Genomic DNA, 26,191 nt, shown 5'->3' with positions numbered 1-26,191 from the left:
TGTGACAAACTGTGTCGAAGGCTGCGGAGAGGTCGAGGAGGATGAGGGCGACTGTGTCTCCATTGTCCAGTAGAGTTCGAATGTCGTCTGTTGCTGTGATGAGTGCGGTCTCGGTGCTGTGTTTTGCTCGGAAGCCGGACTGTGAAGAGTCGAGGGATTTGTTGGTTTCGAGGAAGGAGGCGAGCTGGTTGTTGACAGCTTTCTCAATGACTTTGGCCGGGAATGGGAGGAGCGAAATGGGGCGGTAGTTTTTGAGTTCGGTGGGGTCAGCTGTGGGTTTTTTCAGAAGGGCGCTGAGTTTGGCGTGTTTCCAGCTTTCCGGGAAGGTGGCGGAGTTGAGGGAGCAGTTGATGACGTCTCGGAGGTGTGGTGCTATGATGGAGTCTGCTTTGTTGAAGATGTGGTGAGGGCATGGGTCTGTGGGGGATCCTGAGTGGATGGAGTTCATCAGTCTGATGGTGTCTTCCGTGGAGATTGGGTTCCAGTCATTAAGGATGTTCAATGGGGGTGAAGGTACAGCAGAAGGTTGTGTGGGTTGGTCTTCGGGTTGGTTGTCGAAGCTGTTGTGGATGTCAGCGATTTTGTCGTGGAAGAACGAAGCTAGGGAGTCGCAAAGGGTTTGAGAGGGGGTGTTGACGTTGGAGTTGGCAGTGGGGTTGGTAAACTCTTTGACGATGTTGAATAATTCCTTGCTGTTGTGGGCGTTGTTGTCTAGACGGTCTTTGAATGCGGCTCTCTTGGCGGTCCGGATCAGTTGGTGGTGTATGCGGGTGGCGTTTTTGAAGGCGTCCCTGGTGCTGGTGTTTGGGTCTTTTTTCCAGGCCTTCTCAAGGGAGCGACAGTGTTTCTTGGATTTCTTAAGATCATCGTTGAACCAGGATGCGTTTTTGTTGCCTAGTTTGATTTGACGCTTTTTCAAAGGTGCTAGGATGTCGGCGCTGTTGGTTAGCCATTGATTGAGGTTAATGGCTGCTTGGTTGGGGTTCGAGGAGTGGGCGGGGGGGTTTTGAAGAAGCGATGAGGTAATCTGGTCAATGGTGATTTTGTTCCAGTTTCTTCGCAGAGTAGGTTGAGGATGGTTGTGGGTTGTGGTCTTTTTGTAGGTAAAGTGAACGCAGCTGTGGTCCGTCCAATGGAGAGCTGTGGTGTGACTGAAGGAGATATGTTTGCTGGAGGTGAAGATAGGATCGAGTGTGTGACCTGCGTAGTGAGTAGGGGTATTAACAAGTTGTTTAAGTCCGAGGTTGGCGATATTGTCCAGAAGGGTGGTGGCGTTGCGGTCGTTGCTCTTTTCCAGGTGAAAATTGAGGTCTCCCAATAGAATGTAGTCCTCGGAGGGGAGGGCGTGAGGGGTGATAAAGTCCGTGATGTCTTCACTGAATTGTGCACGGGGTCCTGGTGGTCTGTAGAGGAGGGTGCCTCTGAGTGTGGTCTTGGGGTCAGTGTGGATCTGGAAGTGAAGGTGCTCGGCACTAGCGAGGTTGACGTCTGAGCTGGTTGAGATGCGGATGGAATTCTTGTGGACGATCGCGATGCCTCCTCCTGTATGGTGGGTGCGGTCTTTTCGGATGATCTTTTAGCCTTCCGGGATGGCGATGGTGATGTCTGGGGCTGAGGAGGCGTTCATCCATGTTTCTGTTAGGAAGGCGACGTCCGGAGAGATGGTGTCTAGTAGATTCCAGAGGTCGATGGCGTGTCTGTGGACCGAGCGGGTGTTGAGCAGGATGCATTTTAGGTGGTTGGTGTTAGAAATCTGTTTGGTGTTAGTGGATGAGGAGATAGTGTTGGTGCCGTCATACTTGCATGATTTGCATGTGAAGGGTCCATGGGTGTGTCCAGGAGCGGCTAGGGCGCAGTTGGGGAGGCGGCCGGGGTTTAGGGCTAAGAGGGTGGAGGCGTTGTATGAGATGCGGGTGGGGTGGGTGGTATGGTGGCCAGGGGGACTGGTGCTGGGCGCGGTCCAGGCGCGGACGGGCGTAGACGGGCTTACCTTTGGCGCACCTTCGGCGCGGCCGCAGCGCGTGGACGCTGCGCGTTGATTCATCTGGCATAAATGGAGAGTGGAGGGGGCGGAGCGTGGGAGGGTCAGCTGGGAGGCGGGGAGCAGGGAGGAGACACGGGCAAAAGTAAATAAACAATAAGATGGCCGCTCGGTAGCAAAATCGAAACTGGGGCAGAGCCGGAGTTCGAGTTCGTGTAAGGTTCCCAATGAAAGTATTTAGTCACGCTTCTTATGTAAATTCAATCAGCCGCACTACAATGCTAGGTATGCAATTAATGAAATGCCAAATAGAACGATAGCACGCGCACACAATGTAGCATATACAGCACTTAAAAACGGAATAGTAACGATACCAAGCGCTATAAACTGCGCAATGCGCTGTGTCAGGGCAGGCAGGCAGCAGGTCTCAGGACAGGCAGGCAGCGGGGAGAGAAGCGTCCGATGTGCGAGCCGAGTGCAGGGTGAGCGACCGCAATGGAGGGAATCCAGGTGGTCACAGAGAAGGAGAGGACGGGGCGAGAGTAAACTATCCATGTGTGGGAGGGTCAGCTGGGAGGCGGGGAGCGGGGAAGAGACACGGGTAAAAGTAAATAAACAATAAGATGGCCGCTCGGTAGCAAAATCGAAACTGGGGCAGAGCCGGAGTTCGAGTTCGTGTAAGGTTCCCAATGAAAGTATTTAGTCACGCTTCTTATGTAAATTCAATCAGCCGCACTACAATGCTAGGTATGCAATTAATGAAATGCCAAATAAAACGATAGCACGCGCACACAATGTAGCATATACAGCACTTAAAAACTGAATAGTAACGATACCAAGCGCTATAAACTGCGCAATGCGCTGTGTCAGGGCAGGCAGGCAGCAGGTCTCAGGCAGGCAGGCAGCGGGGAGAGAAGCGTCCGATGTGCGAGCCGAGTGCAGGGTGAGAGACCGCAATGGAGGGAATAAGTAATACTTAGGAGTAACTTTCACCTTTCACACCTCACCCCCTGGTCCTGAAGAAAGCCCATCCGATCCCCTGGCAACTAAGGGCTGAAACATGTCGACCTTTTCCACATATCTAGCGTGATAGAGTCATAATAACTCTTATTCACGTATATAGTTTTTATTGTCTCTCACAACCCAGAAAGAATAAAGAATTGGATCTGGAATCAAGAGATTTTTTAACTCACTTCACCCTTCACAAGCACAATTTCTGGTCACTACTTTTTTAACAAAAGGGTATTGCCTTCTGGTGGAGGTTGCATAAACACAAAACCCAATGATTATGAAGACACGTGTGAGGGAAAGCGGAGAACAAAGATATACCGCTCAACGTCACCACCAATGAACACGTGCATGAGGGTTTCATTTGGGATTGAAAAGAACCGCTCTCGCATACCCAATGTTATGCAGGACAAGTGATCCTTCCTCTTTGATTAGTTGATATTCTAATACCATCACCAGGCACAGTTTGAGTGACTGGCAGCTAAGTGCACAGAGCCCAGTGATGTAGCTCAGTAGGCGAGCGAAAAAAAGTGCTAAGAGCGCAACTGAAATTAGTCATTACCATGCTATGTGTTTAGATCACCTAATAAGCTTGACAAACTTGTGACCCTAAAGTAATGTGGGAATAACCTAAAATGCTTTCGTTTAGCGCCTGACACATGGCACTTGACAGGACAGTATGCTGTCTTCTTAGAATAAGTTGAATGACTTAGAGGGCCTACGTTGTTTGACACCTCTACAAAATGCAATGCAAAAAGCTGCAATACTGTAAGGAGTTATTAGATGCCTCTCTTACACCAAGCACAATCACTTGAAAATTCCGTCATAAAGGTGCTGTATCGCAACTCAATATTAAATATTACTCGAGCCAACGATAATGGAAAAAGAGCTTTGACTGTGCTATTGAAAACTTCAGATTATAATGAGTGTGTGACTTTAGCAAATCAATTTGCATAGTAACATGTTCTACTCTCATGTTTTTTGCTTTCTTTCATTAGTTTAAATAAATATGCCACTGGAGGGTTAAGGTGGGGATAGTCTTCGTTGCAGCTCTGAGTGCATCTCTTTCATGTTTTGGATAGAGCATTTGAGAATTGTATCTAGATATTTATAGTTATTACCTGTAATTAGAAAGTGCAATGATTGTGAACATCAGACTGATGGACCTAGCCCTCACTGCATGGTCACCTCAGTTCTTATTGGCTTTTTGGACTTTGTGCACTTTTACGCTGCTAAATAGTAGTAAAGTGTTTGTGCTCTCCTTCTGAAACACGATACGATTAGTGTAGACCTGATTGGCACATTTAATTTACTTATAAGCCCATGGTATATGCTACTACATGAACTCAGGGCCAGTAAATTAAATGCTACTAGTGAGCTACAACACTCATTGTGTCAGCCAGTAAACTTGCCATGTAAAACAAGTCTTAGGCTTGCCACTACAGCCTGTAGTGCAATTTGAAACTACCATTTTCACCTGACAAAATAAACTACCAGACCATTAACCACTTGGATGCTAGGCGTTTTCCCGCTGTGTGCTGGAAAATGCCATTTTAGTGGCACCATGACGAGCTCAGCTCGTCATCAGCACACGACCCCCGTGGGTGATGACGAGCTGAGCTCGTCATCAGCATCGAAGGGGTTAAGCACTGTTTTATTATGGTCCTAATTACCAGTCTAGTGGTCCGAGGATCGCCAGAATCACTGGGGTGGGTGGCAGTTGGCCCGTACTATTATGACTTGGGCGGTCGGACTGCCCTATTATGGTCCCAAAGCGGTTTGAAGGCTGTAATATGCTTGTAATATGCTTGGCAGTGCCCTGAGGCATCGGCAAGCATATTATGACTTTCCTCACCACCAGCGCTGTCATGAAGGTTCTTCCTCCATAAAAAGGCTGATGGTGAGGAAAGAAAGTGTGCCCTACAGGGCACCGTCCTGCCCCTGTGTATGGGGGTACAAGCAGGGTGGCACATTGTGTGCCCCCCATGTATTTCTGCACCCCAAGTTTCTGCACTGGAAGAAATGCAAGACACAGTGGCCCTTATTTATGAGGCCTTGCGTCAGTTTTGCGCCGCCGGAGCGTCACTTTTTGTGACGCACCAGTGGCGTACAAAATGCGCCTTGTTGCGCCATATTTAAAAAGTGACGCATCTAGGTAGATGCGTCACTTTTTAAACCCCTGCGCCACATTATACCTGCGTCAGGTATAATGTATGCAGAGGGGGAGTTCCCCCGCAAAAAGCCTCGTAATAGTGACGCAGTGAAATCTATGAGATTTCACTGCGTCACTTTTAGGATGCTGTTGCATCAAAATCTTGCGCCTGCCTCACAGCAGGCGTAAGACTGACGCAAGCCCTTTCACATGGGGCTTTCCCCATGTGAAAGGAGGCGTTGCTGGAGTTGCGTCACTTTTGTGACACACTCCAGCAATGCGTCACTTTTGCGCTTACAGATGCATCAGAAATACTGACGTATCTGTAAGTCCTTGCGACATGATGCGTCATACATTAAATATGACGCATCATTGGTGTCGCAAGGAGTGCGCAGTGAAAAGTGACGCATCGCTGTTTTCATGCAGCGATGCGTCATTTTTCATAAATGACGCCCCGTGCATTTATTCCTGTGCAGCAATGTGCACTGGTGGTCCCGCATTGGTGCTGTTTCAGACTCGAAATGAGACTTTTAAAAAGAACTGCTGTGGGCCCACCAAACTAAAAAAAACTTGTAATTTGGCAGGTGGGCAGGTGGCTGAGACGCTTGGCGGTGCCAGGGTGAGGCAGTGGCGAGTCGCCTGCCCCCACACTATCAAAAGTTGTAATCATGCTCTTAGTGACTTGGTGCCCCCTGAAGAGGATTGTGTTTATTTTGGCCTACACCTATCACAACTAATCAGTAGCGGCTCCTGGACGGAGTGCTGCGGGGCAGGGGAGCGTCAGGGTGGGGGTTGTAAACTCCGGCTCACGGTCAACCGGAGTAATGTAAATAAATAAATAAATACATCAAACGAATTTCATTGCTCACGCCGAATCACCATTTGGCGTTTCAGCACGCACAATGACATTTATTTATTTATGTACTCACCTCAGTTCGGCCGTATACCGGAGTTTACTACTCCCCACCCCATCCACCGCCCGCAGCACTTCCTCCAGGAGCCGCTACGGCAACCAATAACTTTTTACGCAACTAAAGATGCATCTAAAATTAAGAATCTGTTTAATGACATCTCCCTTAGAAGAAGCTGCACAATGCACAATAGGCTTTAATTTGCTAGTTAATCACCTTTGTAAAATGCATTGTGAAATGTGCAAAATGCAATTATATGCAAAATGTCATAGAATGATTGAGAATGTGAAGGACACTTGGGACAATGAAAGGAGGAAAACAGGTCAGCAATACAGTCTTATGTAAGAAAGGACAAACCTAAAGTCATTTTCAATGTGTTCTCTTCCTGTCCGATTTGTGCTAATGACACGAGCGCAGCCTATACCTAAAGCTGTGTATCGCCAATTAAAAGGGAGAGCAGATTGTCTCCTCCCTAAACGGTGATGGTAGTATGAATTAACGTGGAAAACAAACAAATACCAAGCAGCGACCAGGAGTGAACTAATTAATGAAATGTAATAGTGATCAAACTATAGACATGCCACAAACCACACACCAGCAATCCACAATTATTCCTACTGCATTAGTCAAATTGTATATGTATATTTCGTAGGCAGGAAATGAGCCTAGCAGAGTTAATGGTTGATTAGGACTGTCAATGTAAATGTGACTTTATCAAGCAGACACGAGCCCTACTCACAGAGCCAACAGAAACCTACAAGAAATGATGGCAATGTCTGAATGCCAATCAGTGCTAATCATGAGCAAGTGTTGTTCCAGGTTTGCGATGTCATTGGAATTCAGTCCTGCAGAAATACATAGAGTTAGCTGCTAAGAATCATTCCACATCTTCTAAGTGCTAGCAGAAAATGGTTTTAGCAATGAAAAGACACGCACATCACATTATTACTCTCAGCAGCAGAGTTGAGGGATTGTTATGGACTACCCAGTTTCACCTCATAACTGTCAGTACCAGACTATGGAACCAAAATCGGCCCTGGCAAAAATGATCAAATCAGCCCGCTTCCTCCCTCTCCTTGCTCTAGGACTCTCTTTCTATCCATCCATTCCCTCTCTCCTCCTCTCTCTCTTCTCCTACTCTGATGTATTTCTCCCCACTTCTTTCCCTCTCTTTATCTCTCTTGTGTTTTCTCTCCCTTTCGTTAATAATCTTACAACAGACTACAAAACATCACAGAACTGATATTTGTACACTGAACTCTGTGTCATCCCAGCAGATGATAGTGGATATAAACTGTAAATATGGGTCCTGGAAATCATTTTGAAATTCACTCCCAGTTGTAGTGTCCTCCCCAGCCCAGGTACTACACCACACATGGAGGTCAGTATAACACGTCTTATTTCTTCTGCATTAAACTGAAAACTCAACATTCTAAACATGTATTCACTTCATTACACATTAATGTTTATTCACACTTCTAAGGAGTTCATCAGGAGCCACCTGGGTTCCGTCATTAAAACTCACACAACACTACATCTCCCTCTCTGTTAAATATAAAATGTATATTTTTTGCAAATATATTTACATTCATAGCTCTTCAGTGCGCCTTCATGCTGCTTTGATCGCACGTGCTGACTGTGTCTTCAGAAACTGGGGACAGACAGTAGAAGTGTCCATGACCGGCGTTGATGATTTAGAACCAGCAGCAGTCAGGGGGTCCTCACTTGTACTTTCAGACCCAGTCTCTATGTTGACATCAGGGCCTGAAGCGCAATCAGCCACATGTCGGAAATACAAGGAATCTCATGTAATGGACTACACAGGATGTTGGGCTGTCACCATGTGCTCATTACTGGACACAAAATAAAATGGTTAAGCCCCAAAAGGAGTTTAAGATTTTCATTTTCTATGCTTATGAACAAGCACTTGATCTCCTCTAATTAATGTAAAGTCTATTGCATCCTGACGCCTGTCTACATAGGCCTTCATTTTCCTTTCACGATCCAAGGGCATATTTATGACCCCCTTGTGCTGTCGGAGCATCACTTTTTCTGATGCTCCGGGGGTGCAAACTATAAAATCATATCTATGCGGTCCCATAAAGCAACTTTGTGTGGCTTTGAATGGCATCATAGATATGGATTAGGACAAGTCAGTGCAAATCGCTGCCTTGCCTTAATCTGTGCTCAGGAGGCATTCCAAGGGTATATCATGGGTGTTTTCATGCAAAAGACATGGATTTTGATGCTTCCTCAGATTTATAAGACCATGTAAACCTGGGAGAGTGCCAAAACTGTAAGCCTCCCGAGGTGACGCATGACAAGGAGAAATAACCTTATTTCTCCTCGGTTATTCCTCCTTCTATGTGTGCTGCATTCTGCAAATAGAAGGAGGAAAATGCCTCTAAGGGTTGTGGTTGTGCAGGAAGCTGCCCCTGCAATGGTGCTAGCCTGCCAAAACTGCACCAGATCTTGGGGAAAGGACAGGAATGCACCATACTAGATTAATAGGTTGCATTGCTGCTCTTTTACTTTGATGAAGGGCATTGCAACAAGGTGATTTGCTCCACTGTCTTACATCAAATCCCAATAAATGAAGTCCAAAGTCTTTCATGCAGGTCTACTCAGTGTACGATCTTCCGTTGGCACACTGATTTTACTTAGTCGTCATTGTTCTCCTGAACATCAAGGTTGCAGGACTTCCACCTGTCCTCATTTGAGAGGTTGAACAGTAAGGTTAAGTTCAGGCTTTTATATTACAGCACACTGGACAGCTTCCTTAAGAGTACTCATGAACCATTCTCCAAGGCCATTGACCTGTGCCCAAAGAGGTGTGCTCTTCTTATGCTTCACATTAGGATGACTGATAAAGTCTCTGAATTCTCGACTGTTGAAATGTGGGCGTTTGTCAGACTTTAGCATCACAGGAACAAACCATGTTGTGAAGATGCAGTCTAATCTCTCAATGACTCGTTCTTGAGTTAAACATGAGAGATCTTCTGTCAATAGAAAATGGGAATATTCATAAATGATTATTCATCAATGATCATCATCAGGTGACCATAGTCAAAAGGACTGAAGAAGTCAATGGCAATTCTTTCCCATGCATGCGTTGGCAGCTCTGAAATGTTTAAGGAGAATTGAGTGGTTTTCAGTAACAGGCAGTTACATAAATGACAGGCCTGTAATTCTCTCTCAACTCTCTCGTCAAGATATGGAAACCAGACTAGGACTCAGAGAGCTCGTTTGGTGACAACAATTCTACGATTTCCTTCATGAGCCACTTCACTTATTTGTTGTCACAGACTCTGCGGAATTACAATTGTTGTACCTCTTAGAAGAATACCTTCCTGAGTAACGAACAGTTTATCTTTGACATTTTTAAACTTCCAATATTTACTGTCATTGGTCGGGGTGTTGGTATTAAGACTGATATGTAATAATGTCTTTCAGTTTAAGCATGTCACTATCTTGACTCGTGGCAGTGACAGTTTGCTCCAACGAAATGGCAACTGAGCAGCTTGATTCTACGATTAAATTTATGTACACGTCAGCCATCTTAGAAGGGGTGCCAGTGGTGGTAGAGGCAATCATGAAAAGTAGTAAAGAGGATTCTGATATTTTGCGGGATGATCCACAATGGTGTAGTTGTATTCTTGTAATCGTAGACCCCCTACTTTCAATATGAGGAGGCATCTTTTTCTTTGAATTGCAAAAGATAGTCAACAATGCTTGATGATCTGTCACAAGCATGAAAGGCTTCCCAAACATGAATGCATGGAAATGTTCAGAAGCCCACACCCAACTACACTTTCTTTCCCAGGTTGTGAAAAAGAATTTTCAGTTTGAGACAAACTTCGACTTGCATATGCCATAATATGTCTTCGGGCATTTGGGTGTCCAGTGTGCTGGTCAAGGATCGCACCTAACCTGACAGGGCTAGTGCCAACTACAGCCTCCGTATGAAGCTTTGCATCAAAGTATACCATTTCAGTTGTGTTCTCAATAGCTTGTTTGATTTTCTGGAAGCTTTACTTGCATCCATGTGACCAAAGGAAAGCATCCTAATGGTGCACTGGCAGTGGCAAAGTCTTTGCAAGGAATGAACATAACATGTAAACTGGCGGTTGACAGTGCATGCACTTTAGCTATACTTAGTGTTACACCCCCATCAGAAAAGATATGACTAAAGAATTTTAACTTTGTCTTATGGAACTCACATTTCTCAGCATTCAAAGTTAAACCAGAATCAGAGACCAAATGACACACCTGCTTTAGAGCTTCGTTGTGTCTGAAAACAAATATGTTACCACTATATTTGAAAGCATTCATGACGGGCTGTATGATACGTCATATGACATCTAGCAATAGCTCCACAGCTGTTGACACACCAAAACTCAGTCTTTTGTAATGGAACAGCCCGATGTGTAGAAAAGGTTGAAATGTACATGCAATTCTCCTCGAACTCCAACTGATAATATCCTTTATTCAGATCAAGGCAAGAATATACCTTCGCACCATTCAATTGTGTTATGTCGCCAATGTGTGGGCCTGGGTGTCTTTCTCTTTCAATTGCCTTGTTCGCTTGACTCATGTTCATGCAGATGCATACAGCTCCTTCACTGTCCTTTTTGGGTACTACTACTATGGGAAAAACCCATGGAGTTGGACCAGTGGAACGTGCAGAGATATTGTGTTTGTTCAAGTATTCAAGTTCTTTTTCAATAGCTTTCTGTAAGTAAAAAACACTATTTGTCTGTTTCTTTGAGCAATAGGAGTGCAACCTCATTAATGTTTAATTGAACATTCATAACCTTGATTTTTCCCAACCCATGAAACAACAAAGGGAATTGCCTACTGTTCTGTGATGACCATTCATGTCATGTCATGTGGAGAAGTGTGGCTCAATGGTTAAAGTGGCAGACCCTGATGCAGAGGTCTGGCCCGGGACCAGCGTTCAATATCCGCCTCGGCGGCTCTTGGATACAATCTCCCCGGACCTGATAATTCTTGCCTCGTGCCTAGTCTAATCATGCGTCCCTCTCTGTGACTCTGGGCAATAGCTTGCTTAATCTCCACAATGGCCCCAGCAACGCTTGGATGCCTGGCTTCACCTTGGGGGTGCCCAGGAGTGGACATTTCACCGGGAAAAGCCAGGAAGAGTTCCACAGCGGTATGAGTGCAGCGCTGGGACGCCCCGTTGCTGGGGCAGCCGTGCGCTTTATAAGTACAACACATTTGCCGTGCCAATGACATTTGCCGTGTCATCGCGATGTCTGTTGGATACCCTGAGAGTGGTGCACCTGGAACAAATTGTGGCCAGTCCCACTCATATAGGTGGCCATCTATTAGACCACTTTTTTACTAATCTTGGAAACATAGTGTGTGGTTAGCCTAGTTTTGTACCATGGTCAGACCATGCACTACTGTCCTTTATGTGGTCCCCAGTAACACAGATCCACAAGGCTTCCATTCTAAAGAAGGTTAGTCGAGTATGGTCTAGACTACCAGCTGAAAACTGGGAGGCAGCCCTGAAAAGTTGCCCGCCCGCCCCCCATGAGGATCCGGTTGTAGCCAATGAAGCCTTTGATCAGTGGATCAACTCCACACTAGATCCTATTCTGCCAAAAAAAGATCTACTGCACAGAGAGGGTTCCAATAAACAACCTTGGTACACCAGGGAACTTAAGGAACACAAACAACTGTGTAAACGTGCGGAAAGGAAGTGGAGAAAGAACTACGCAGTTGCCGCGAAAAATGAATACAGGTCATCCCTGAGATCCTACAAAAACCTATTAAAAACCACACAGGCCGCCTACTATCAGAGCAAAATTGCGGAAGCAGCTAACTCCCCCAGGGAAATTTTTAAAATCTTTCAATCCCTGGCAACCACACCCAGGACTATTAGTCCTGTTTTGAACCCACAGAAACACTGTGAGGAGTTAGCTGTCTTTTTCGCATCCAAGGTGTCTAATATCTATTCCGGCTTTGCACCAGTGAGAGATTCCCCAGATAATTGGGAGAGCGGAAAAAAGGGGGACCTGGAAGTAGACCCCAACCCATCTGCAGGTCTCAAAGTCTTCCCGCCATTGGATCTGGCTGGAGTGGATAGTCTCCTTGGCAATCTTAAATCTGGCTCCCCGTTAGATGCTGCGCCCCCGGCAGTTCTTAAATAGGTATCAGGGACAGTATGCCCTGTGATAATGCAGGTCATCAATGCGTCTCTGGCCTCCGGTGTTGTGCCCCCCAATTGGAAGAAGGCTAAGGTCAGAGCCCTGCTAAAGAAACCTAGCTTGGATCCTGAAGACCTGGCCAACTACAGGCCCATTTCTCTACTACCGACCATCAGCAAAATAGCTGAAAAACATGTCAATCAGGTTCTCTCTTCCTTTATTGAATCCACGGATGGATTACACTCCACCCAGACAGGGTTCAGAGCAAAACAAGGAACGGAGACAGCTCTGGTGGCGGTAGTGGAGGCAGTTATGGGTATCGTGGATGCAGGAGGCTGTGCTGCGGTGGTCCTGTTGGAGCTCAGCGCAGCCTTCGATACAGTAAACCACTCTCTCTTGCTGCATCGGCTGCCTCTTACAAGGGTCTCTGGAGTGGCCATCAAATGGTTTCATTCTTTTCTATCAGAAAGAAGCTTCTCCCTCTTTGAGGGAGAGGTGTCATCCAGCCAGCTGCAACTGAATCACGGCGTTCCCCAGGGATCATCCCTCAGCCCCACTCTGTTTAATATCTACATGAGACCTTTGGCTGAGGTGGTTCTCCCCTGGGGAATCCAACTTGTTACCTACGCCGATGACACGCAGCTGGTTGTATCCTTGGTGAGGAACGATGCCTTAAATCAGGGGATCAACAATCTGACCCCGTGTCTCACCAAGGTTTTGGAATGGATGACCTCCTCCTTTTTGAAGCTAAATGGGGCCAAAACGGACATTATGCTTCTGGGTTACAAAGCCCCAATTAACTTGGACCCTTGGTGGCCTCACTGCCTAGGACCCCCCCCAGCACCTAAGACCCACATAAAAAGCCTGGGGATCTGGCTAGATTCCTCCCTTGGTTTTCACTATCAGGCTAAAAAGGTAGCCGCAACCTGCTATGGGCTGCTGAGAGTCTTAAAAAAAGTGCTGGACCTCTTGCCATTCGAAGCCAGACGATTGCTGGTCCAGTCACTGATTATGTCGCGGCTGGATTATGCAAATGCCGTCTATATGGGGGCTCCAGTCGGCACCATAAAAATTCTGCAATATGTGCAGAATTGCGCTGCTCGGCTGCTTATGAAAGTCCCCAAAAGATGCTCAGCGAAAGCCGCACTTCAATTCCTCCACTGGCTACCCATCAAGGGAAGGATTATTTTCAAAACCCTGTGCTTGGCGCATAAGTCCATCCATGGTGCTGGCCCGCCTATTCTGGATCCCCTCTTTCGTCGCCATCAATCAGTGAGATCTTTGAGATCCAACCAGCGGAACTTGATGGTAGTCCCCAGGATAAAGCTGGCCCGAATGGGTGGCCGCCGGCTCTCTGTGCACGCAGCTAAAGAATGGAACGCACTCCCAGATGACATCAGGCACGAGTCTAACCACCTCGCATTCAGGAAGCGTTTAAAGACACATTTGTTCCAATAGTGTCTTCCTTGTCCCTGGCCTTACAGCGCTGGGATGCTCAAGAGTAGCCATGCGCTATAGAAGAGGGTATTCATTCATTCATTCATTCATTCATTTACATTTACATAGTTCACAGATATCACTCCCATAACAGCTGCTGTGCTGAATCTGAGTGAACGGGTGCTTAATGTAGTACATCAAATTACATTAATGGGTGCTTGTACTTTTGTTTTCTATGAATGAACCTTAACTCTTTAGTGGTATTGATGCAGTCCCCATACACACTTTAGTTTCAATGGCATACGTCAGGGCAATGGAGAGAGTTCATTATATTTTTTCTCAGGCATAATATCTTTTGACCTAGAACTATCGATAAAAAAGAAATTAAACAACTATTGACTTTTAGAATGATTTTCAGACAATGTTTGAATGACCTTGGTGCTTAGTCATGTTGATTTCTCTTTGACCTGTATTTTTCCTCACATGTGATTAGTCAAAAATGCGCAGATTTTTCTGAGGTAAACATCAACATAGCACACCCATTTTCTTCACTTTCACTTGACATTGATACAGAAGAACTATTTGGCGAATATTTAGACATTGATTTGCTTCTATTGGTGTTGATTTGCTTCTGCTGATATGGTTATTTGGCCGTATGGGCATGCATCCAAAATCAAAATAGCTGTCTGGACAGCTATTTTGCCTGCGCGCCGTAATGCACTCACTTTTTCCTTCTCCTTGCAAACCATTACAAAATGGTTCTCCTTTCCACAGACTTTTCAGATTTGCCCAATGGCAGGACATGTATCTTCGTGTGGGAATGAAAATCTGAGTGCAGCTTCTTTTTCTGTAGAGAGTTCACTCTGAGTCCCTCTGCAAGTGCTTTAGCTTATTTTTCACATTTACGACTGACTCACTCCAGACACCTTTGGCCTCCGTGTCAGTAGCTTGCCATCCATGAGAACTCACTCCGGGCTAAGAGTTTCTCTCAGCTTTTGTCATTTACATGAATTTGACAAGCGTCCATTAATCCCTCTGAGGTGTATACCTTACTCTTCGTTAAATTGATTGAACTTTGATGATCATATCCAGTATCTCCAGGGTCACACCATTTTCTTTATGACTTCTTTTACACTATCACCAGCAAAATTCTTAAGGTATTTGATAATCATCTTGTTATCTGCATCTTTAATTGCATAAAAGAAGTCATCAAATGCCTCTATCGAGGCAGTCCGTATGTCACCAATATTCAGCTATTTGGTGGTGGTAGTTTCAAGAAGGCAGTGGCATTCTATCCATTTAGGATATTGGCTGAGTCTGAGGGTCGAGTTCTTTCTGACACCATCTGCGGTCCACTAGGATCTGCTTCATCCAGACATCTCGAAGACCCTGTGCTATGCTGGCATCTGGGTCATCTGGAAAAGCCCATGGAACCTTGACCTCCCTCTTGATCTCCATGGGAGCCCTTTGCATTTAGGAGACTTCAGGAGTTGTTTTGAGCTACAATCCAGCAACTTTGATGGTGTGCCGCTTTGGGTATGGACAGCTCTGCAAGCACAACCCCGGGTGTTTCTTCTGGGGTCACTTCTTCCAGTGCTGTGGCACGATGCTCTTTGCTCAGTTCTGGAAAGCAGATGACCATTTCGTGTATTTGATTTTTGCAGCTTGTAAGAGTCTCTTTGTACTGCCTAGCACCTATTTGACATCCGCCTCGAAACCCCTCTGTTGTAGCATTATCACTCCATATGAATTAAGGGATTTGAGTTGCATAGTAGCGAAGTACCTCTCTTTGCAACCTTCTCAGCAGGTTCTCAGTCAACAATGTGTAAACGTCTTAGTGAAGCTTTATTTATCTCGAAATGCTTTACATGGAACTGGGCGTGCGCTTTGATTCCACATATGCCAAAAGTCGATTCCGCACTTCGATGGAGGCCCACGTGGTATGCCCAAGCAGTATGCAAACTATCTGGAAGTGCACTGTCAATCTGCAGGTCACTTCCCCTATCTTGTCACCAGTTGTAGTGTCCTCCCCAGCCTGGGTACTCCCCAATGACTACACCACGCACAGAGCTCAGATTAACACGTATTTATTCTTCTGCATCCAACCGTATCACAACATTGTAAACATGCATTCACTTTACTATGCTCTAATACTCTTGTCACTTTTCTATGGAGGACATCAGGAACTGCAAAGGTTCAGTTTGTTAAAAAATCACACAACACTACACCAGGAAGGACCAAGCATACAATGGTCCATATCACTGACATTTGGAAATTAAAATACGGGTGACTGCTCTATGTAACCCCTTGCGTGCTTCTGTCGGCCAACGGCTGTCGCGCTCACTATCTTCATAGGGCTGCGCACGTCCGTTGGCCAACACGGCCCGCCCACTCTGCTGAACTGCAGCACCATGGTGGAATTGCCGCCGTGGTTAAGCTGTTAAACTGCTTCAGTAATATTAGATAACTGGACATTACTGCCGCACAGACATTGTTCACTCAAACAACATATCATGCAGCTAAGAGCATGCAGAAAAATGTCCACCAATCCATACACTGAGCATACCAGACCATGAAATAAATCCATGCTCTGCCTATACTTGGTATAAGAAACCTGCAACAAATTACAGTCCCCGGTATAATTGTCTTGAATTTTTTCTTGGTTAGTCTTGCCCACAACTGCATTACTATAGATGTTCTCATTAAAAATATGTAGGATGTTCTATAATGCTTTCATTTCCCAGCAACATAGCTCTTGGAAATGCAGTTTTTCCCTGCTTATGAGCCAGGTGGACGGAAGTTACCATGTGGCATTCAGCTCTGCCTGAATATGAGCGTGCCAGTGTACATGGGCTTTTCCCGGGTGTTGGAACCCATGACCCAATTTTACCAAGTGGTATTTCTGCCTGGAAATATCGCATGAGGATTTAGCTGCAGCAGCAGCAAGCAAGCTTCTTTTCACAGCTTTTTTGGGGCTTATGAGCACAAAATGCAGAGTACCAGCTGGGCATCATACAATGTGAAACGTCAGTTAGGTGGAAGCCTATAGAACACACATGGCCAGTGTCGTTCTAGATTTGATTTCTAAGATTACTTATAGAATTATTTAAAGAACAGTGAGCCATGCAATGTGTTATAGATACCTGTAGACCACGGTAGGGACAAGTGAGAAGACACTGGAATATTGGAGCATGTTTTCAAACCAACATATGGACACTGTTGCTGGAAGGGGGACCCGTGATGTTGCTCATGTGAGGTAATCAAAGCACTGCCATGGCTTGAAAGTGGTGTGAAAAATGAGTTCACAGAATTGAGGATGTGGTCTGACATCCAAAGGTATCTTGAAGAAACAGTCTTGCCAGAGTGGAGGTTACGCCCTGGAGGTTTTACTATCTGCAGCCATGCTGTTATGATTCTCTTCCATCTAGGATCTGTGTGTGAATCAAGTCATGTGATGACAGCACAAGCGAATTGTACAGTGGTAGATGCTCCCCCACATGCTCCACTTTGCTGTGGTCCTGATATTAAACAGAGAATGCAGGGCTTTAGATAATAGACAGATGACTTTTTTTTTGGTTAATGGGCATTGTCTGTGTCCCCTTGTAATGATTGCTTAGAACGTTCGGTTGTGCCTTGGCCTACAGAGCCAGGATTCAAGGATTCATAGATGCTGAGGGGCTACTGATGAATAAAGCCTAAATGGACTTGTTCCCATGATCCTCTAAAAAATGGCCTAATCAGCAACAGCATGCATGCAGGAAACGTTCTGACACACACTACGCTCCTTTCTTTACAAGGTGTATGTTTGTTTTTCAGACCTGTTCATAAATACGTAATCAAGCCTTGTAAGAGCCTGTTTTGAAACTGTATACAGTTTTCATGCAGTGGTAGACATGCTCAGACTTACAATGTGTGAGCATGATTTATCATAGAGATATGATTTAATGTTTGTGTTTTAGAGCAGGATCTTACAGGACATGAGTGAAAAGCTGGATATAATGTATTTCAGAATTGGAGTTTCAGGATTAGTTTCATTAGAACCTGTCTTAACTACCTGTTTAATACAGCGTGTGATATCTTTAGTTTATATGTGCTGTTTTTGCAGCGCCTAATTCGGAAAACAATAAGGGGCAGATTTACAAGCCCCTTGCGCCACTTTTGCTCACTTTCCCCATGTTAAAAATGACGCAAAAGTGGCGGAAGGGCCTTGTAAATAAGACCAAACTGAATGTCAGGGCTGCTGAACATCAAGGCTGCGTAGCCTTTATTCCACCTCTTGCCTCGTTTTTTCATATAGAGACACCCCCTGCTTCTTTAGCTTCTTTTTTCAGGCACTATTTTATCTCTTCTTTATTTGTCACTCTTTTTCGGTCTTTCTGTTCCTCCTTCTTCCCGTTTTTCGATTTTTCTCTCTTGCACTGGGTCAAAGTCAGATGCGAAAAATAAGTGGCTGACCCCCGAAATTAGTGCATGGGTCCCATTTCTAACCACAAGCTCAAATTAAGCACTGTGTTTTGGAAATTAAGCTTCCATCGTCACGAACAGGGATGCAGAAGCAACATCAACATTTGTTAGTAATACCATGTTCGGTTGTAAAAATGTATTTCTAGAACGGCTGGATGGCGCACTTGGTATGAATTTGCCATACGGTAACATTATATGGGAGGCCATGATCTATAAGTCCAAATATAGTGCTGTTATGTGAGTTGTTTTGAAAATGTACAAATTTGTGACATTGTTGAGGGAAGTGATACATTATGAGATAAAAATGCGCCTGGCAGGACTTCCTAGTACAGTTAGGTATTTTCAAAATGTGACCTCAAAGGTGAATAATAGGAACATAGTCTAACTACTTTAACTTATCTCTGTCTTCTTTCCCTCCCTCCCCAATATATTTTCCCCAAAAAACAGCAGTTTGTTGATGCACTCCTTCGGTAAAACCTCCTAATCAACAAAATTAGACAAAGAAATTGAGCGCTATTGTGAATGAACGTCCAACTCCAAGATATCTTTAAGTGGTATTTATTATGTTGTTAAGTTAAGAAGTAGAACTACAATGAGCTCCACCAGGAGCAGCCTTCTTGCTGCTCAGCCCATACACCAACTGCAAACCTCACTCATCCAACATTCCATTGCATCATCACTCATTCAACATTCCACACCACACTCACACTGGCTGAGTAGCAAGTATGACACATCCCCCTACTTTACAGTAAACAAAACACAATGCAATGGTTCAAGAAAAAGTATACACAGCTAACATGCACAAGAATGGAAATAACATGAAAAACCATTGCAAAGGCCTGATGATGACTGAGTGCAAACAAGTCAAGATAGAAATCAAATATAGAACAGTACAATGGGCATGCAAGTAAACAACGAAATGCAAATAAAGCACAGGAAAATTTAACACATTGCTTGCATGTTAACAAAAGATATAAAATGATCCAAGAAAAACAAATGCCATAACTAACAAGAGTGGAAGGAACGCCAACATAAGTGCAAAAATACACTATAGTGAAGCAAAGCTGCAACCACACAAGGGTGGAAGGAACACCAAAACAAGTGCAACAAACACTATCAAAACCATGCCACAACCACACAAGAGTGGAAGGAAGACCAATAGCAGTGGGTGTTTCAAAAAGTCAACCACCATCAAAACGCGAGAGACTGTTCCCCAGTAAACTCAAACACCACACCGAAAAGGGTGATTCTAAGAAATCATACCCACGCCTACAACAAAAATGGGCTTACCCAAGAGGCTTCGCACACAAAAAACCTTTACAAGCAAACACCACTGTCCGTGAGAGATTCACAAATATCCACCCACAGCTACACTAGAGTGGTAATCCTGAGTGAACTAACACCAATGGTCATCTCACACACTGTCGAACAGGAGACAGATCCTTCACCCCGGTAAGCGAATCCTCACCCGATGTCTCACTCAACTCTGTGGTAGCTAGAAATGCACCTCTAATGCTGTAGACAAAACTGTAAACACCGTTGCTGGGAACAGTACTACAACATAAAAAATGAAAACTTAGACTTTGCTAAGGAGAATCATCATGAAGGTGCTCACAGGGAGAGAAAGTCGAAATGTCAAAGAGCGTGTAACTCAAGTAAATACATACTGTAGATTCAAAAGTGGCTGGGAATAAAAACATTGCCAAGAGGTATTAATAGCCAGCACAGAAATAGTTACTCCTTCCAACTAAAACAAAAGCGAATAAGGTGATGTGGCTACAAACCCCCACCTCAAGATTAGACTTACTTATGTTACACATGCATTGCAAAATGAAGCAGCAAACATCCAATGGAAAACAAAAACCATTGCCAAATATTGCATCAATGGGACTACATCACTACAAGTTCCAATACAAGTAAAACGACAACAATGCTCTCCACTCAGGCCCGACAGTGTAGTGAAACGCAGTCTTCATAGAATGTCCATGACTGCGCTGGGGCCGCATGCTGACACTATAATCATGAAAGTGTCTCCTCTCCCAAGATGAGCGTTGCTCGGGGAAGAATGGCAAACATGAACTGGAGGTTCCATTAGCTATCAAGATGGCGGCACATAGACATTACGTATGCTAGGAGTGTGCTTGGTGGCTCCTGATATGTACGTGCTGTGCAGCATCATGCTTCAGGGCTCCTCACCATACCACGAACTGGCGATGAGGAAGACCTGGTGCACAAGGAATAACCATTGGGGTGAGTAAGCATGCCCATTCCTTTTATATTCTTATTGGAAATGTTGATCACTGAACTTTCATAATTTCACAGCCATAGTTCATAACACGTAACACGTCATCTGAGTATGAGTCCATGTCCCATTTTAATGAACTTTAGTAGTACGGGGTCCTGCGTTGTAGGACCTCTTCGGGAAGCACATTAAATCCTTAGAAATACTCCTAAAGAGACAGATAACCGTTGCGCCTGGCTGAGCGCTGTAAACAAAGGCTTGACTCACCACAGGCGTTTGGAGGATCGTGTAGATCAACCGCAGTCCTTTCATAGAAGCGACAGGAGTCCACAGGTAAATGCTTCAACCCAGTGGGCCTCACATGCCGCTGATCCCGCAAAATTTACGGGTAAGCACTTGAGGTGTCACAGGGTGACTGGAGACAGCAAGCAAACAATGCGGGGTAGTGCAGGAAGGCAGCGAGGGAGCTCCACGCCTCAGGAGCAGATCAACGCTATTAACGGCCAACTTCAGACATCCAGGCAGTTACGGGTCAGAGCTTCCAGTGTCTCTCACTTCACGCTTCCATGCTGGGTGTCACCAGATGTGGCAAACCAATAAAAAAAAAATAGAGGTGGAACCGCAGGTTCACTACAAAAGATTCATGAAAACAAAGTAGAATCTGGCTTGCTGGGGTTGGGGCTGACTGGTCTCAAGGTCAATGGTGGGGCTCAGGCTGCCAGCTACCTGTGTCAAACATAGTTACAAGAGTAGCTTCATCCAATTACGCTTCTTCGGTTTCCAGTTACTTTAAGCTTGATAGTAACAGTCCATTAAGGTAGCACACACAGGTTATTTTTGTTAAATTCGTCGACGTCTTATAAAAATCGTCGCCAAAAATGTTGTGAATCAACATCCAACTCCAAGATATCTTTAAGTGGTATTTATTATGTCGGTAAGTTAAGGAGCAATTGAAGCTCTTTAAATGAGCACCAGCTACATTACACAAGGTCACCCTTGATTTTTTTAGGCTTGGGAGGATTAGGGGCCTGGTTTATATCTTGGTGGTAAGGTCATCAGAGTATTCTTACTGCCAGGATAAAAGCTAAATATTTAGAAGCAGGTGAACCATTGTTGTACCCACAGTGGAGACTATTCTTTCTCTGCCATAGTCACACCCTTTCTACCGCCTGACAGAGTGAGGGATATCGGAGGCTCACCTCTATGTCTGGCAACCTAATTTAGATGGGCAGACAGGCAGGTCAGTTTCCAGTACAGGCCCCTGCCAGAAAACCCTGGCAGTAAGGGTCAGGGAAAGTGGCTCAATTCTTCCCTCACCATGGAATAGAACTCCCACAGCGAAGGAATTTTCTTTTTATTTAATAAAATTAAATACTTTGGACAAATGGCTCCATCATGTTGACGGAGTTGTGTGTTTAGCTTAAAAAGCATTTGCAGTAACTGCTGTGAGGACTGTTCCTGCCAATGCTTTTGAAGTTACTGCCTGATTGATGGTCATTTCTAAGTTTGATGGGCATAGTATCCTTGGCCTGGCAGACATAAAGTGCTCTGCCAGGTTGATGTAGCATATGCCACCCTCCAAAAAATAAATTGGCTCCCAAGTAAATTGCTCAGAATCATAAGATGTTGAACCGACGCTGAGACTTGAATTTGGCCCCCCTGTTCAAAAGTGGGCAACTTTGGACATAAAATCACATCCTCTCCCCTGCGAGGTGTGGAGTAAGTTATGTGTTGCTTTGGTTGCTATTTACTATTCTGTGTCTCTGAAAAGCTCCAGCACGGGGATATGTGCCCCTGAACCAGAATGTTCTCTCCGTGCATCACACATATGTATTTGAAATGAGCACTTGCCTAGAAGCAATTGATTTCTTGCAGAGGTCCTGGCAAAACAGAGCAGCAGGTGGACATTGGTGCTTTAGTGCAGGGTTCAATAGTAGGGCTAGAAGTTCGCCAATGAACATACACATGGAAACAGTGCAGATGGAGGGGCATATCATCAAGGGCCATATCGCCGCTTTCCTAGCTTTAAAAGCCAGAAAAGCAGCGATATTCACATCGCACTATCAGCAAGCTCGCGTTGAAATCCAGCGATAGCTGGCAATAAAATAAATAGCGCTAAGCGCGCTTTGCGATGTTTATCGCATGTTCGTGTTAATATGCCCCTAACTTTTTAGTGTCCATAGAGCTCCATTCTACACCAGTACAGGAACAGAACGAGGCTGTGTTACATGATGAGGCCCATGGTTTTGTCTTCATAAGGGACTGTGAACAATTTTTACGATAAATAAAAAAAAAATAGGAACAAACAATTTTAATTCAATGCTACATCCTAGTAGTAAGAACAGAAACGTCATCATCTCATTAGGATTTTTATTTTCAACAATGTGAACGTTCTTCATTTTCAGGATAATTTAACATACACCTAAATGTCAACTGGGGCGCAAACAAGGGTTTGCACAGACATTAATACATCCCATTTTTTCCCCATCACAAATTTTGCTGGATCAAACCTTGCTCTCATTCCGAGTTTTGTATTTCGAAACGAAGGAAAGCCTACTGTATTGCCACTTTTTGTTTGAGGTACTGAACTCGGAACGGTAGGTGATAAGCCATCTCCTAAATGGTGAACTAAAATAATGGGGCACACTTAAGGAATGAGTAACAGGACGTTTTCAAATCGTATCGAATAATCTTCTGATGCGAATTTATGGTAATATTGTGTTGCTGTTAAATATTCCACTGTAGCATCCTGGGTGCAACCTTTTCCTTCGAACCCTTTTTTGGTCATATGATCTATGGTGATGAGGTCCAGGAGGGAGAAGATAGCGGCGGCCATGCTGAGAACATTTTACAGAACCTGTACGAAGATGGTGCACGGTGACCTCAGCTTGGTTCAGAGGTTATCCACCGTTTCCATTGTGTGTGTGCATGGCCACTGTTTGCATGAGTACCGATGCAAAGCACAGATGACTAGCGGATGTTACAACAGATGGTTGTGATCATTTTGTTGTGGTGTATCCCTGGAGATGTTTGAATGCTCATCAACTTTAACTTAAAAATAGTGCCCATAGAATATTAATAGGCAAGCATGATAGCTAGTCAGGCTCAGTAATATTTATAAGCCTTATGTGTGAAACGTTTGATTTTATCCCCTTCCTTCCCTTATAAATCGCAATGATAATTCAACCTTCCGAGAACACACACAAGGGAATAATTAATATGAGTGGGATACACTGTTTAGAACTTTTGAATACATTAATTTCTCTGGGCCATCGCTGTTTGTTGAACATGTTACACTTGTATTTTTCTGAATGATTATTTCTTTTCCAGCTTAAAAAAATACATTTAACAAAATTGGACTTCACGTTAATCTCATTCTGAATCTGTGTTCAAGAACACATTTTTTACTGTTTCTCTTTTGGGGAAGAATACATTTAAATGTCAAAGAAAAAATCATAACTCTGACTCTTTCCTGAAACATTTTATTACTTTTATCATTAGTACGGCATGAAATACAGCGGGAATCAGTCTATTGCCAAAAGAAGTTTGAGAAAATACAGAGCAGTGAGTCACATCCAGCTGCGTCTCCCACCATCACCGTCACGTGTCCCTACAACAAAAGACAAAATAACCATAATGAATGTTGATTTCAAATTCCACCCTCCCTCCCTCCAGATTAGGCCTAGTCAAAGTTCAAAGAGTTTCACTCCACGGACTTCCACAAAGCTACCGAAAAAACCACCCCATTCCACCGATTTCTGCCAGCGGGCGGAGTATTGCTCAAAGGCAACCCCTCCTACCTGTAGCTCGTGCGAGGACCTCCACAGAGGCTGCTGTTGCTCGAGTTAATTAATTAAAGTAGTTCTGTGTGTCATCTGTTAGCTGATAAAATAGCAAACAGAGGCTATGTTGATGATAACGTAACCATTCTATCCCCTTCCTGTTCTGCCACAGCCATAAAAGTACCCCCACCCTATGCAGTAATAACTACCCAAGAGCTTCATAACCTGCTTTAAACAACTTTCAAACATGCTTGTTTACCACACGCATCCTGAATTTTCTCATGACAGACAATTGCAAGCTGGAGAACGAGGCAGGCGCACCTTACTCTTTTCGCTTAGCCCAGGTGAGAGCTGCGTACCACATCCCCAGGGGTCACAATAGCGAGTGTCTTAATCTGCTTTATCATGTAGCTCACAGGGGTATAAAAAAGCATATTTGAAATCTAGAGTTCTGGTCGGGCTCCAGCCTTCCTACCTCTGATACCTTCATCACTGCCTAGGAATCTCTTTACATCCCAAATGAACGTGTCAATATTTTTGTCATTGCACGTGCTCTGCAGACTCACCATGCTAAACCTCCCGAGGAAACTCACAGACAACTGCATGGCTCTGCCTTGTATTCAGTGCTGTATTGCATCCTAGAAGTATTATCGAGCCCATGCACAGTAGTGTACTGCCAACACAAACCTTTCACAAGCTGGCAGTGTATAAAAGGGCTCTGCACAGGCCCCTTGAGCCTGCCTTGCTTCTGTCTGGATTGAGCCTCTGTGCACCTGAGAGCTGAAGTATGGCGCATAGAGAGATGCACTCTTTCAATTCGATTGCAACATGTCATTAACATCAGTTCATTTGCTTGGAGTTTACGCTGGTAATCGGGTCCAAACGGAAACGACCAGCATCTGTAAGAAAATGTAAAAGGGTGGTCAAACCCCCTCAAAAACTCAGGAAGTTACATAAACTCGCGAACACAGGAGAGGTAGTTACTAACGAAACTCAAAGTACAGAAAGTGTTACACCTACTAATTTTGTCTCCTTGAACAGCCAGGACGGAGATGATAATCCTTGTACCGACTCCGTTGTACCATGTAAAGATAAGGTGCAATCACTTGTAAATGTTCTCCCTGAACTGGAAAAATTGTTTAGATCACAATCACCCCTATTGAGGATAGAATTGCCAAGCTTGTAGACAGGCTAAACCACTTTGAACAGACAACATTAGACAATTTCTATTCTACAAAATCACTGATTAAAGCGAATAGGGTGGAAGTAAGCACAAATTCTCAGGTCCTAAACAACCCTGTTATTCAGGATAAGGGGAGAAACCCCCGAAATAGCTCTCCTTTACCTCCCAAACAGAGCAAACCTACAGCTAAAGCCATTGTAAAATCCTCAGATAGAACTGAGAGAGCAAACGCTTGTCCTGATTTACCTCAGTCGACCATAATACACCCTACACAGCCCACAATTCCCCCGACACAAAATCCACCAATCGTAATTAGTGATGAGGCTACAGTGCGTCACCAAGCGGGAATAGTACCAACAACCGCAAACGTAATTAATAGCACGCAGATAGCTCAGAATATTCCGGTGGGAGGGAATAGGGCTAATGCAGGTCTGTTGGTAGGTAAAACTTCAGTACCGTCCCTAATAAATAACAAACAACAGGCACCGAAGCCTGTCCCCCAATATGTCCCCCAAGTTCCCAAATCTATCCCACCGCCCCTGGCAAAGCCACCCCACAGAAAACCACCAATTAATCTCACCCCAGACTCCTTTCCCTACGTAGCAGTTCTTATAAATGTACCACCATTACCCCCAGGACAGAGAGAAACTTTCCAGATGCTCAAAAACAAGATCATGCACTGGCTAAAGGAAAACCGTCCTCTGCCTGGCGACATCGACGGGCTAATCATAGGGGTAAGGAGAATAGATTGGATGGGATATACATCGAAAACCTTGGGTGGGGATTGCATAGTGGTTAAGTTTCAAGACCCAAGGGTGGCGGGATGGATAACAAGGCAGGGATGGGGAACAAACAAGG

Source organism: Lissotriton vulgaris, chromosome 2_1 (assembly GCF_964263255.1).
Source record: "Lissotriton vulgaris chromosome 2_1, aLisVul1.2, whole genome shotgun sequence".
Taxonomy (NCBI): Eukaryota; Metazoa; Chordata; class Amphibia; order Caudata; family Salamandridae; genus Lissotriton; species Lissotriton vulgaris.
Note: the sequence above shows the minus strand (reverse complement) of the source record.